The following is a 10,344-nucleotide window of genomic DNA, read 5'->3' on the forward strand; positions in this document are numbered from 1 at the left end:
CAGCCATATGTCCTGTTCTCATGCCACTGGCAGTAACTCAAGGTATAAGTAGGGGTGGAAGTCATCCCAGACTAGCAAAGGAACTAGCCACATCCCACCACCATGTTCAGAGAAGCCACATATGGTCAGGACCGTTTACTTCTAAACCCACTACCTTCACACAATATTCTGGAAGCAGTCTGTTTTAAACAACTTCACGTCTGAGACAAGACCAAGAAAAGTGAGGAGTATGACTTTGGGTCCACTGTCTGCTGTAATACTGTAACTGGAACCTGGACCTCCCTCATAGTGGCCTCACTGTTTTAATGAATGAGTGAAGGCAGATTGATCTGACTTTCAAGGTCTTAGATGACTTGATTGAACATATCATATCAATATGACAGCAAGCAATATGCTTTCAGCCTAGATCAAAGTAGAAAATACAGACAACACTTTCATATTGATATGAAAATTTTGTTCACCAGAATTCTAGGTCAAGGTGGTTTATTCTCACAAGAAAACCCACCAGAGCTAGGCAGGGGACTGCATACCCTAGAAAAGGCCAGTATAGCAAGTGAGGGCAGGTGAGGAGGAGGGTGCCAGGGAGGGGAGAGCCACCCAGCAGTCAGGGTACTCTAGGCCTAGCAAGAGAAAGAATTTTGCAGTTGTCATGAGTGGGAAACTCCAGCGAATGGAAGAAGGGTAAAGGAATTTTTTAGGAAGCTTTCTTCAAGATGCACTATGTGAAATCTCTGTACTGAAATCTCTTAAAAAATAAAACTCAGAGCAGCAGGTGCCATGTCTGGCTATGAAGGTGGCAAGAAGAAGCCCCTGAAACAGCCCAAGAAGCAGGCCAAGGAAATGAACGAGGAAGATAAAGCTTTCAAGTAGAAACAAAAAGAAGAGCAGAAGAAACTCGAGGAGCTAATAGCAAAGGTTATGGGAAAGGGATCTCTGGCCACAGGTGGAATAAAGCAATCTGGCAAAAAATAAGCTCTCCTTTGTGACTAAGGCAATAGTGATCCTTGATTTCATTCCTGTTTAAACATCTGGATTCCCTGTTACAACATCTGTTGCTACCTACAGTTAGAAAGAAGTGTTGTCTTGGAGCCTGTTGTACATTTAAGAATAAACTTTTGTTAAAAAAAAGAAGAAAAAAATCATTCAATTGTTCAACTCTTTAGTTCTTTTCACTCAGCTATTCCTATCTTAGCTGTGAGGTCAGAGTAAACCCAGTCCAGAATCCTGCCAGAGCCTGCTCATCAGTGTTTGCTACAGTGAGTTCTGTATCACCTAAAATTAAACCAACTCATTGGAATAAGAATAAAACTTACAGTAAATATTTACAATATTCTTCAAGGTTTCTTGAGTTGGACTGTGGTTTCTTTGAATGTAACACTACAAACAGACTGGACCATGTAAGGAGGCTTGGCTTTATGTGTTACAATTCATTTATACAAAGCCCATCTCCAAATTGCAACATCCTTCCTAATCCCCACTGACTGCAGACCTTTCCTATTATAATAAAAACCTAAATACACAACAGTGGGGTCATTATCAAGAAAGGTAGAAGAAATCCCAAAGAGTCTACAAGAAAACCTCTAGAGCTAATAGAGGAATTTAGCAAAGTTGCAGGGTATAAGGTCAACAAACAAAAATCAGTTGGGTTTCTATACACCAACAATGAGAAATCTGAAAGGAAAATTAAGAAAACAATTCCATTCATAATAGTTTCCAAGAGAATAAAATACCTAGGAATAAATCTAACCAGGATGTGAAGGACTTATACAATAAAAATTATAAAACATTGCTGACAGAGATTAAAGAAGACTTAAACAAATGGAAAGATGCTCCATGTTCTTGGGTTGGAAGACTTAATATTGTTAAGATGTCAATACTACCCAAAGTAATCTACAGATTCAATGCAATCCCAATCAAAATTCCAACAGCCTATTTTACAGAAATAGAAAAACCAATCCTCAACTTTATATGGAGTGGCAAGAGGCCCTGAATAGCTAAAGCAATGTTGAAAGAGAAGAACAAAGTAGGAGGACTCACACCTCCTGATTTTAAAACATACTATACAGCTACAGTAATCAAAACAGCCTGGTACTGGTATAACAACAGATACATAGAGCAATGGAATAGAATTTCAAGCCCAGAAATAAACCCAACATCTACAGTCAACTGATTTTTTACAAGGGTGTTAAGCCCATTCAACGGGGGAAAGAAGAGTCTCTTTTATAAAAGGTACGGGGAAAACAGGATTTCCACATGCAGAAAAATGAAACAGGATCCATGCCTCACACCACACACAAAAACAAACTCAAAATGGATTACGGACTCAAATGTAAAAACTAAAACCATAAAATTCTTAGAAGAAAAAGCAGGGCAACACTGTCAGGCCTAGCTTTTAACAATGGATTATCTAATATAATAACAAAAGTACAAACCACAGAAGACAAAATAAATAAATGGGACCTCAAAAAATTAAAAACGTCTGTTCATCAAAAGACTTTACAAAAAACATGAAAAGACAAGCTACTTACTGGGAAAATATCTTCAGAAACCATATATCAGACAAGAATCTAATAACAAAAATATATATAAAATTTTAACAATTTAAAAACAAAAAGACAACTAACCCAATCATAAAATGGGCAAACAACTTGAATAGACATTTCACCAAAGAGGATGTTCAAATGGCCACCAAACACATGAAAAGATGCTCAGTGTCATTAGCCATCAGAGAAATGCAAATCAAAACCACCATGAGATACCATTTCACTCCCACTAGGATGTCTAAGATTAAAAAAAAGAAAATAACTAATGTTGGTGAGGATGTGGGGAAATTGGAACCCTCAACCAACTGCTGGTGGGAATGCAAACTGGTACAGCCGTTGTGGAAAACAGTATCGTGGCTCCTCAAAAAACTAAAAATAGAACTATCATATGACCTAGCAATTCTACTCCTAGGTATATAGCCAAAAGACTTGAAAGCAGAGAATCAAACAGAGACTTGTACACCAATATTCACTGCAGCACTATTCACAACAGCCAAAAGGTGCAAACAACCTAAATGCCCATCAGCAGATGAATGGATAAACAAAATGCTGTACATACAGAGAATGGAATACTACTCAGCTAGTAGGAGAAATGAAGTCTTGATACATGCTACAATATGAAGAGCTGGAAGACATTATGCTGAGTGAAATAAGGCAATCAAAAAAGGAAAAATATTGTATGACCTCACTTATATAAAAAGACAAGAAAAGGCAAATGTATAGAGAACAAAATTTATGAGTGGTTACCAGGGGCAGGAGGGAGAGGAAAAGGGGCAGATAGCAGTGACGGAAATATCGTATTTATCAAGGGTAGGGTTGCACGGCCAATTACTGCAATTGCTGTCAATAAGTTGTACACCTGTAAAAAGTTGAATTGGCAAAAGTTGTGTGATAGATACATTTACAACAATGACAAAAAAGAGAGAGAGAGTAGCTGCTAGGCTGCTTACGTACAACCAAACACCTCACGGGATTTGGTTTCTTGGTTTGGAGCTTTAGGGTCATGGTTTCATGGGACATCCCAGTCAACTGGCCTAATAACATGTTTAGTGCTTCTGTTCCACCTCTTGGTTCAATGGGTAGTGCCTTGGGTCTTAAAAGCTTGCAAGTGGCCAACCACAACAATTGGTCTCTACTCTTCAGGAACAACAGAGGAAGAAGGAGAGCGAGGAACAGGAGGAGGATACGGAATGTGTGGCTACTTACTTCCATGAACAATTGCCTCTTTTGCCATGAGACCAGAACTGGATGGTACCTGGCTACCATTACTGAGCTTTTGCTCAAAGATTCCATAGAAGAATCCTGATCAAAAGCAGTAAAACGCAGAAGAGAATTTCAAATTATCATGGACTCCAGACACCCTGGAGCTATGAAGGTTGGATGATCCCCTGAAACTATTGCCCTGAGACAATCTTTAAACCTCAAACCAAAAATATCCCCTGAAGTCTTCTTAAAATCAAAACAATAGTTTAGCTTAACTAGTAAAAAACGCCTGTCTTGAGCACTGCACTCTTTTAAGAATTAGCTACATGGGATCAAATTGAGAACAGCAACTCGAAAGATTAGATAGGAACCTTAGGGGGCAGTGAGTTTATGTTAATGGGAGGAACAACTCAGAAAGAGAGGGTGAGAATGGTAACACAACTAGAAGAATGTAATCAATGTCACTAAATGGTACATGTAGAAACTTGAATTGGTGTATGTTTTGCTGTGTATATTCTCAACAACAACACAATTATAAAAAAAGAAAGGTAGAAGAGTTGAGCTTTGGTGTTTTTGGTGTTAATCCTCAGAAATCTTTTACCTTATTTTTATGACTCAATATCTTGTGACATACAGCAACCATCAATTAACTCTTAAAGAGCCAATGGGGTATGTCCAACATTTTGGCTCCAGGCATGGCTGTAAGTATCCTCCCTAATGTCCCAGATCAATAGAAAGGTTATATAGGCCCTATATAGCAAATGTAGAGAAGGTCATAAATACCAACTCAAACTATACTCTCATCACCTAAGGACACTAGAAAACATTTTAGATAAAACAGGAAGGCAGAATATCACCAGTCTATGAATTGCCTGTCACAAAATGCACCATAGAAGAGGAATCGAACACTATTTTGGCATTATATCTTAGATGGCAGTTAAAAATCTAAAGTCAGTACTTAAGTCTAAAATTACATATTATCAAAATCACCCTTGAAAATCCCTGAGGACTGTACCATGTTGGAGACATACCATCTCTCAGTCAAGTCCAACACATTCAGATTTTCCTTCAAAGTTGAAATAAATGACTATGTCTTTGGTGGAAACCAGAGATGGTATCTAGCTTCTGTTTAGAGACTACGTTGTAACAATATGTTACACCAATCAATATTAGAATCACACTCTCAGCATGATGAAAAGTTCACACAAGGAGCAGCACATGGAAACTAAGACTACCAACGGAACAACAGGTTCTTTTATATCATCTCCTGCATGCCCCAGGGCAAATACTCACAGGTTGGAATGCAGAGCAAAATTATCTAAGTATGATTGTATTTGTTTAAATTAAATATACATTTGATAGGATTTTATACAGAAGGGGAAAAAATGGCAAAGACAACACCTCAAAATGGTTGAACTGACTCTGGAACTAAATACCCAGTGTCACTCACTCTAAATTTGTTTGAATATTTAGACTCCCCGTAAATACACTTGAAAGAAGGTCCAAAAGACATCATCTTTTCCTTAGATCCCAGAATTATCCTAAAGGTGAAGAAAGGAGAACTGCCTCCAGGGCAGACACTGTCCCAGATGAGTTTAAGTTAAGAAAATATCTAAGAAAAGCCACAGTCTGTTTTCCACTGACTTAACAGATAATCACTACTGTGGAGTCCATTCTGACTCACCATAGGACAGAGGAGAACTGCCCCATAAGGTTTGCAAGGCTGTAAATCTTTAAGGAAGCAGACTACTATACCTTTCTCCTGTGGAGTGACTGGTGGGTTCTAACCACCAACTTTGGGTTAGCAGCTGAGTGTTTAACCACTGTGCCACCAAGGTAGACAGTTGTGGCCAGACAAACGCCAGAAATGACATGGAAAAAAGCTGAGAAGTTAGAGGGGAACATTTCCCAGTTCCAGAGTTAAGGCATGCAATTCATCCAAAGGATTCTAGAATAAGGAGATGTGGTATGAACACAGCTAATTTACAACACCTTGGATTACAAAGCACTAAAAGTCCAATGTGAATACTGAGCATCCTTTTTCTAAGACAGGCTTTTAGGTAGAAGCAGGTGTCTATTTCTGTAAAGTAGAGGGTCAGCAAAAAAGAGGAAGACCCTCAACGAGATGGACTGACACAGTGGCTGCAACAATGGGCTCAAGCATAACAACGATTGTGAGGATGGCACAGGACGGGTCAGTGTTTCGTTCTGTTCTACACAGGGTCGCACCTAACAACAACAATAACGTGTCTGTAGTTGAGAGCAGCTGTACAGGTATCTGTTTCTGAATCCTCCGTAATCTTCATTCTCTATCCTCTAACTGCCATCTGTCCAGCCCAACCTAGGAATGTGACCCTCAGACTAGCCCTTGTCTTTTCCTGGGGGCCAGAGAAGAACAGGCAGAGCAATTCAACAGTGCCACTGAGAGGGCAGAAGGAGAAGTCAAGTCCAGGGAGCTCAACAGAGATGGAGGCTGCAGTCAGAGAGGCTGAGCTGGGAACAGCAGGACTGCATTCATCTACTCATTCAACAAATGCTGAGTGTCTAGTATGTGTACATCATTCTGCCATACATTTCTCATTTGCTGTTGTTGTTGTTAGCTGCCGTTGAGTTGACCCGACTTATGGCAACCAGATGTTCTACGGAAGGGAAGCACGTCCCAGTCCTGCACCATCCCCGTGATTGCTGCAGATCAGACCTTGTGACCCACAGGGTTTTCACTGGCTGATTTTCCAGAGTGGATTGCCAGGCCTTTCTGCCTAGTCTGTCTTAGTCTAGAAGCTCCACTGAGACCTGTTCAGTATCATAGCAACAAGCAAGCCTCCACTGACAGACGGGTGGTGGTTGTGCATGAGATGCATTGGCCAAGAATCGAACCAGCGTCTCCCACATGGAAGGTGAGAATTCTACCACTGAAGCACCACTGCCCCCATTTCTCATGTTAGACTGTCTTAAAGGGGGATTGTTTCCAGTACCTTCTTTATTGAGGCAAACTGCTTCATCCAGTGAGTAGACATGTGCTTTTCCTTAAGGAGGTTCACACTACTCACTCCAACTTCATGCAGTCTGAGGCTCTCACCTCTGGAGGCAATGACAAGAAGAGAAGAAATCGGCCCCAGCTGTGGCCCAGGAGAACTGCCTCAGATACGGTCGGCTTCCAAAATCAAAGCAGGGATGGGGTTCATGCAGTGTTCAGTGGTAAAACAACGCTTCGTTTTCATTGCAGATCCCTGAAGGGACATTTTCAGAACAGAAATTTGAGAACACTTGGATTATTCACTAGAGCTAAAAGAGGAAGCCAATGAGGGTAATTTATAGTATTACAAGAGATTTTCGAGTTCAGAGATTGAGGACAAATTCTATAAGTTTTCAACACAAGTTAACATAAAGCAAGAGTTGTATGTGGTGAGACTGACTGAGGATCCATTTCATTTTCTAATGGGACAAAGATGCCTGCAGTCCAGTTTCCATTTCTCAAAAAGACCTTATTCTGCCTGTGGTTAAACAAGCAAAGAAAATGTTGTTCCAAAGCCACAGAGTTCATCTTTTCCTTGATCTAGCAAAAAACGTACTCATCTGTAACAACGCAGATTTAGGCAGTTAGGAAAAAAGATTGCAGATGAGGAAATCACAGCCACTATTTTCTGAAAGCTATCCTCAAGACTGAGACAGCTTGTTCTCCTTGACATTGTGTATTGGTCATAACTACTGTCTCTTTTTTTTTCTGTCAAAAGCTGCATCTATTTTTTTAAAAAAATAGTAACGGCAAGCACCAACAGTCTAACATCCTGCTGCACTTGCTCTGACATGAGGCAATGATGAGAGAGAACAGATAATCCAAAGATACCCAGACCAGGACTCCAAGCAGGAAGAGAACTAAAAGTCGAAGATAACTCCTTTCTCACCTCAGTTAATGTTTTGTTCCAAAGATACCTCGCTCAAGCAGTCTGTTGTTTATCTCGTTAAATGAAGCAGTAAGCCATGAGAAAAACATAAAGGGCAGTACAAAACCACAGCAGAGAAAAAAGGCATTGTACAGACTAGTCCAAGAGCTTAAGGTGAATTATATGTGAATTTCCACGGAATTGACAAATGGAATATAAAAACAGGGAAAAGTGTGCATCAGTACTGGACACTAGGAAGGGTGTGTCCACTGTCAGAAATGTTGAAAATTTTCTGGTGGATGCACTGCAGAGGCACAGAGGCTGATCCCATCCCACCCAACCCCACCATCACACCACACACACAGACACACACAATTCCTTCCCACACTCAACTGAAGAAGTGCAGAAGACCCTGACAGAATGCCATTAGTGCACACTTACCTTGAGGGTGAGGGCAGGCCAAAGGTGTGCAGCCACATGAAGCCCATCACAGAGCTACCTCAGAGAGGGGCTGCAGCAAGCTAAAGGCAGACCAGCTGCAGCTAGACTGCTGCCTGCTTGGCCACACAAGAAGAGGATGAGAATTCCTGGCAGAGGTGGTCCATGTGGAAAAATTCATTTCTCCAGAGATACAGTTACCAATTATGACAGCTGAAGAGCCTGTTTCTTCATCATTCTTCCAGTCCCATTCCCACAGGCGCTGGATCTCTGATACAGCAATGTCAATTTACATTAAATGTAAATGTTACCTTTCCCATCATTTGGACCTCAAGGATGTGTGCAGTTCCCCATATTAATTTCTGACAGATCCCACCTCAACTCCTACTTCTTTATAAGACAGTAAGCAAACATATATCTTTGTCTATAGGGATGAACAAATACAGTAAGAGTCCTTCAAGCCAACCTCCACTAACTGACTATACATTTAACCAGCGTCCTCTGAAAAACATGCTGACTGATGCCACGGCGCACTCAGTGCTCATGACTGACAGGCTCCTCTCCCATGAGCTTGCAGACTACTGCTCCCACCAGTTGCGTGGTAGGCCTAACCAGCAACCAACTGCTGCAGAGTTGACTCTGACTCATGGCAACTCCATGTGTGTCAGAGTAAAACTGTGCTCCACAGAGTTTTCAATGGCTGATTTTTCAGAAGTAGATCACCAGGCCTTTCTTCCAAGGCACCTCTGGGTAGACTCAAACCTCGAACCTTTTGGTTAGTAGTGAGTACATTAACCACTGCACCACCCAGGGGCTCTGCATTGCAGGCTTACCAAGAGTCAATTGGTAGCAGAGTTGTACCACTTGTATTTATTATTATAATTACATAATTCAATTAAATAGTATGTTATTCAAGGAAATATGACCACATAGAGTTTTACTTCTTTGAAAAAGTAAATTGGTTTCTTTCAAATAATCAATACAGATGAGTTACTAAGAAAATTTGCTAACTTAGGTGTGAGTGAGACAACTGTGAATGACAGGGAAAATAAATAAAAATACACAAGGATCCTGCACTCAGACTGTACCACAAGTCTTTAAGATCTTGCTCCTATTTAAAGAAATTGAAACTGGAAATCATTCATTATAAGTGTGGTTTATGTAAGAGAAATGATATGAATAATCAGCACACCAATTTCAAATAAAATGCCTTGACCCTACAATAAAATATTAGACAAGAGCATGTATTTGATATGTTTTATTTTAGAAGATGTGCCTGAACCATTTTCTATGATTCCCCACTTTAACTAACTTCTTTGATTAACCAATCAACAACTGGTCCTGATCACAAGCTATAAGAAGGTGACAGCTAAAGACAAACCAAATACACAGAGTTACTAAAAGATATAATGGTTCAAAAAGAGAAAACAGGCCTGAAAAATGGAAGGAAATGCTTCCCTTTGGTTTACTGTAAGGAACAGAAGAAATTTTTAAAGTTTTTGGAAACTATTTTGCCAAAGGATCAACTCCCTCACGACCAATTTGCTGACAAATACTGTGGACAGGATCTAAAACAATTTGTCACAGTCACTGCATCACCAGTGGCTACTACAGGGGCACAGGCAGGGGTAGAAGTAGAAGCAAGGACAAGGACAGGGCATAAGTAATTAAGACAGCAATCAGTGCTTCAAAAAAAAAAAAAAAAACTCGACCATTCAATAGAAAATGCTAAACATTCTAGAAATGCTCAGAGTCTAGAATGTGAAACACAGGCAAAATTGTTACTAAACAGCATTTGACTGATAAATCCCCAGGAAAAGAACTGCAGTGACATCTTGCATGCCACAACATGGATGAACCTTGGAAATATTATGTTGAATGAAATAAGTCAGTCACAAAAGGACAAATACTGTATGATCTCACTTATATGAAATAATCAAACCAAAGATATTAGTGGTTACCAGGAGTGGGAGGGAAGGAGAAGAGGGGGTTTGTTAGGGGGCAGTGAATATTTGTTAATGGTGGTGGAATGATTTGGAAAAGGACAGAGACAAAGGCTGCACAACATGAAGAATGTAATCAATGTCACTGAATTGTACATACGGAAATTGCTGAATTGGTGAAGGTCTTGTTGTATATATTTTCACCACAATAAAAAAAAAAAAAATCCCCAATTTTCCGCAACCTCATCATTTGGAATTAGCTTTTGGCAAACTGATCATTCACCAGCTTGTTTTGGTGAATTCATGTTGGGTGAAGTAACCAGGTTCCAAGGT

The 10,344-nt window shown here is 40.1% G+C and overlaps 1 pseudogene; it reads left to right on the forward strand.

Annotated features, from left to right (window-relative positions):
- Positions 1–777: 777 nt before the first annotated feature.
- Positions 778–1,223, forward strand: LOC111820596 (translation machinery-associated protein 7 pseudogene; annotated as a pseudogene).
- Positions 1,224–10,344: the final 9,121 nt, after the last annotated feature.

This window comes from Trichechus manatus, unplaced genomic scaffold, assembly GCF_000243295.1.
Source record: "Trichechus manatus latirostris isolate Lorelei unplaced genomic scaffold, TriManLat1.0 scaffold00044, whole genome shotgun sequence".
NCBI lineage: Eukaryota > Metazoa > Chordata > Mammalia > Sirenia > Trichechidae > Trichechus > Trichechus manatus.